Raw genomic sequence first — 5,418 nt, forward strand, 5'->3', positions numbered from 1 at the left:
TTTGCGCCTTGGTTTTTCCACACGCTTCTTGCGACCCTGTTGACTATTTTGAATGAAACGCTTGATTGTTCGATGATCACGCTTCAGAAGCTTTGCAATTTTGAGACTGCTGCATCCCTCTGCAAGATATCTCACTATTTTTGACTTTTCTGAGCCTGTCAAGTCCTTCTTTTGACCCATTTTGCCAAAGGAAAGGACGTTGCCTAATAATTATGCACACCTGATATACGGTGTTGATGTCATTAGACCACACCCCTTCTCATTACAGAGATGCACATCACCTAATATGCTTAATTGGTAGTAGGCTTTCGAGCCTATACAGCTTGGAGTAAGACAACATGCATGAAGACGATGATGTGGACAAAATACTCATTTGCCTAATAATTCTGCACTCCCTGTACAGGGACTACTGTGCCTTCCTTTGGAGACACAGAGCAGAGCATAGACTTCCAGCTGTGCAATCCCAACTACTTCGTGCAACTATTAAGGTTTGGATCAGTGGGCCTGTAAAGACCAGGCTTCAAATGTCTGCTTAGTGGAGCAGCAAATCTAATTTGTCAGATCTTGGGGTTTTTTCTTTGGGTTTTTGGGGGGGTGGTTTGCTGATGTAGATTATTTATGTATTTGTCTTGTTTATATATAATAGTGTTTTGGGACAACTCATAGAAAGTTACGTTTTAGTTTTAGGCTGGTGCGGGTGGTGGCACGTCATTTAGGGAGAGCTAGGCAATGCCTAATGGCAGTGAGGTACTGCAACACATAAGTTGCCAGCTATATGCAAGGTTCCCCCATTCAGCTGTGTTTATTTTTTCTAAATAAAGGTAGTTGAATTATCACATTACTATTGTGAGTTCATCCGGTTGTGGTTTGAATTCTTTCACCAAAATATCATACTAAATTTGTCTAACTTAAGTCTTCTCATGGCTAAGTGCCTGGGTGTGTTTGAAATTAGCGTGACTTACATACATGTCTAAAAACCGAAGGTGAGGGCCATCAGAGGGAGGTGATAATTGGGACATCTGAGGACCTCTGTTGTTTGCTAACACCCCAGAGGTGTCGGGGGTCGGGGGAGGTGTTCTTCTCAATGAAGTGCTTTTCTTTTTCAACCCTTTATCTCCATGTAGCCAACAAAAAGGATCGTTTTCCTACAAACAGTAGCCAATGCACTCCAAACCCTTTAGTCAATACTTCATAAGATTCGCAGACACATAGGTGTGAACTACTTTCAGCTTGGGTCGATTTTGCAAAAAATCAACTGTTTTCTCAGAGCTTTATCATAGGTTTGATCCGATCATATGAAAGGCTTAGGAGATAGGGTGTTTTATCTACTAATCAGAAATTTGGTGGCTCGGTCCCTGGCTCCTCCAACCTGCATGTTGAAGAATATTTGGGCAAGATACTGAGCCGGTGCATCCATCAGAGTGTGAGTGTGTGAACTTTAGGTTAAACATGTTTAGGTTTGACAAAAAAGGATGTGTCTGAAAGGCTTGTAGTAAGATCTCTCTCTGGGAGTTCAAAGTGAGTAGAAAAGCGTTACATAAGTGCCAGTTTGTTTACCATTTGCCATTCTTCTTTTGGCTCTTACACCAACTCTACATCCATGAATCTTTTCTGTGGTCTTCCTCTTTTCATCCTGCCTGGCAGCTTAATCGACAACACTCTTTGCCCAGTATACCCACTATACCTCCTCTGCACCTGACCAAAACATTTCAGCCTTGCCTCTCAGACTATATCAGCCCTAATTTCTAATCTTGTCTATCCTGTTCACTCCCAATTAAAATCTTTAAAAAATCACTACCTTGCTGCTAAAGTAGAGAAAATGGTACCTGGTAAGCTGCTTACTGTACTTTTTTTGGTCAATTAATCCACAGCAAAAATAACCAGGTTGAATTTGAAGGAAGGAAGTAGTACGATTTTGCTGGCCTGTGTCTTTAGTGCTTTCTTGCAACTTCCTGGCTTTTGCTTTTTGGTGTGAACCACAAGTAATATCTCCAGCTCTGCTCAGGCTTTAAGGTCTGATAGTAGGATGACATCATGTAGAGAGCTATTATCAGGGCCTCAGTCCTCGTTCCATTCCTACTAGCACAGAAGGAAGGAAGAGAGTCTGATTGAAGGAAAATGCAATGTGCTCTAGGTCAGACTCTGAGCAGCCAGAGTTCATACTACAAATGGCAGCCACATTTATATAATCTAAAAGAAATCACTGTGTTTTCTTGAACTTTGCACCAACCTCTCTAGGTTTTGTTTCTATATTAAGCTTTGATAGAGCTTGTTTTCCTAGCACTGGGTCTTCCCCCACTCCAACCTTGTGAATCTGTTGTGGAGTATGTTCTCATGGCCTCTTATATACCCTGAAACAAACAAGCATTTCAAATCAGAGAGAGTGAGAGAGAGAGCTCAGAAAGAAAAAACGCCCCAGTATCATGACAGACAAACATGCTCTGCCAACAATTTTGAAAAAGCTGCACGCTCTGACCAAACCACACCTCACCACATGTAGTAAGGATGCAGAAGGGCAAGTATTAACAGTACACTATGACTTGAGCTGAGCGTGTGCCTGATAGTTTTGACGTTTCTCACGGTGGGTCAGGTGCTTTCTTACTACAACGCTGCATGCCCATGCACATCTCCCTTTTATTTCCAGCAGTTTCCCTCACCACTCCAAATTTGCTTTTCTCTTGTGCAACACATTTAAAGGTGACTGCACGCACTCCCTCTTTTTTTTCCTCATTTCTCCCAGTGTTTCCCACACTTCGCGCACCTTGAGAGATCTAGCGCCCTTTGGCGCTCATCCATTTGGCTGTCATAACAACAGAAGGACCAACATGTGCGTAGGCTTCATAATAAAATAATCTTTGCCCTGGGGTGCTGAAACTCTGCAGCTACTCCCAGACAGTTTCACTTGCCCTGAGAGAGAGAAAAAAGGAATCGCTGAAATCTCGTAGAGACATGCACTCTCGCTTGTCGTGCAATGCTGTACGTTCGAGGTGAAATACAGAGCAACAGAATGTGCAGCCTACTTGTGCACAAGAAAGACGTAGATGTGTGTTGAAGAGCATGCAAAACTGGAAATGTATCCATATTTTATAATGTTTTTGTAGTTTTTGCTCCAGAATATCAAAATTCATATGGACATGTCAAGCTTGAGCTGTTGCTTTAGCACTTGACTTTACATGAAGTAAAAGCCAGATCCTGGGACTATATTAAGGCAGTTTTACTTCCTTTAGTCTTAATATTTTAAATTGCATAAAGGTTTCATGCATAAAAACAATCTCTGTATTCTATTAGTAGATAATCATGACACAAGATGGTTTTATTTAGGTTTCTTTATACAGCATACTTATTTAGAAAAGGAAAACCATTTGAATTATTCATTTTCGATTCATCTTAAGAGAAATAACTGTGATTAAAGTAATTAAAAGAAACACATGCATTGAAAAGGAAATACACACGTACACACAAAACAAACACACAAACAGAAATTGAGTTGTCATTCACTTTCAGTGCAGCAGTAAGTTTTAAAATGCACGAAAGGTGTTTAAAGATGGGATGCATTTGAGATTATCAGTGCCACAGTTGGTTTCATCTGTGGTTTACAATATGAAAAAGCAGGTTCATCCTGTTTGCTTCCAAACTTCTGCTACTTGACTCCTTCGTGCAGGATCTAATGGCCCTGTTATTACAGCGTGATTAAGAAGCCTGTTCTATAAATTTTGTGTGTATAAGGGAGCCAGTGTAAACAACTAAAGCATTCTTTTCTCCTGGTTCTCATTTAATCTCTGGCAGCAGCAATTTGAATGAGCTGAAGTCATCTGACTGTGTCTTTAGGAAGACAAAAAGTGTCTGTTTGACGCATTTCCACCCTCCTGCTGAATCATGTTTGAACACAAGACTTATGGTTACATCAGTATTTATTTAAGGTGATAAATTGCTCATTTAGTCATAGCCTTAAAAACGCAGATCTCAGTCAACATGACACTAACATTTGTGACATGGGCTTTTAACTTTTTAGCCCTGCAATCAAGCATCTTTTATCATTTCTTTCCTGATAAATGTAATGTAATGGTTTACAACCTGAAAAGAAGTGACAAAGAAGTGACTTTTAACACTTAACACTTATACAAGGGTACTAGAAAGCTTGCACAAGAGAGTTCAGGCTGTGTTGAAGAATAAAGGCGGCCATACCAAGTGTTGAATTTAAAGTTCATTAGAAATACACAAGTTAGAGATGAGTGGAGCCATCCAAATATCGATATTATTGTAAAAAACATACTTCAAACATGCAATTTGAAAGATGTGTGAACCCAAAGCACTTTAAAGACAGGCACATTTGCATCCCAGGTCTCCAAAACAACCAGTTTCAAAAAACATGAAAAGCTGAAAGGTGTGTTTTATTCGTGTTAGCTAATTATTGTGGAAAGTAAAAACCAGCTTGATGATGGTTCATCTCGTAACTCAGGACACACAGCTCTCTCCTACATAAAATGTGTTTATAGGTTAAAAGTATCAGTATCAGCTGCAATACTGGTGCTGTAGTTGCAGTACAATTTGCAGTATTGCACACTGCAAACAATCACACAAATTCCAAACAAACAAACAATGTCCCCTTTACCTGGCAAAGAAATTTGGAGTGGCTTGAGACTTTTGCATGGTGCTCTGTGTGTAACACCCCTAAAGCAAACCTATCACTTTAAAAAATTGTTTATAAGACTAGGCTGTAAACATTTACCTTTTTTATTTTATTTTTATTTTTTATATTTCTGGCAAATTTAGCTGTCAAATAAAGGTTGTGGAAGTAGAAAGCTACAAGTGTAAGTATTTCTTTTAATGAGTGTTCTTTGTTTGCTTAGTTGTTTAGGTAGTTGTTTGCTGAGTGTTGGGGAAACATTCAGATCTTTTTTCTTGATATATTAGTCAAAGCAATAGCACCACACTGTAAAAATATGCCATTACAACCTCAGTATACTCTTATGTACATTTGGACATTAATTATGTGTTGTTACCAAGTATATAGTATATGGTATATTATACTATACTATAATGGTATTACATTATAATTTGATTTCTGTTACTGTTATGGTTGAATGCCATTTCGGCTGTCTTTAAAGGTTAATGTTAGTAACTAAATGGTTATCCTGTATCTTGATTTTCATTGTCTCAATTTATTATGAGTGAAAATTTAAGTATGTTTCTTTGGCAGGCTAGGAAGTAGATGCAAGCTTTAATGAAGCAAAGAAAATGGTTAAAAATCCCTATAAAATGCTGCTGTTTACTATTACCAAGTTTACTTTGAGAGGGACACTGTTTCTTCCCCCCAGAGAGGAAGCGTGATTTCGTCCTGTGTGGGAGGAGGGGAGGTGTGGAGGAATAGTGGGAGGAACTTGTAGAGTTGCCCACCGATTTCATTGAGAACTCGGA

The sequence above is a fragment of the Maylandia zebra genome, linkage group LG7 (genome assembly GCF_041146795.1).
Source record: "Maylandia zebra isolate NMK-2024a linkage group LG7, Mzebra_GT3a, whole genome shotgun sequence".
Classification (NCBI taxonomy): domain Eukaryota; kingdom Metazoa; phylum Chordata; class Actinopteri; order Cichliformes; family Cichlidae; genus Maylandia; species Maylandia zebra.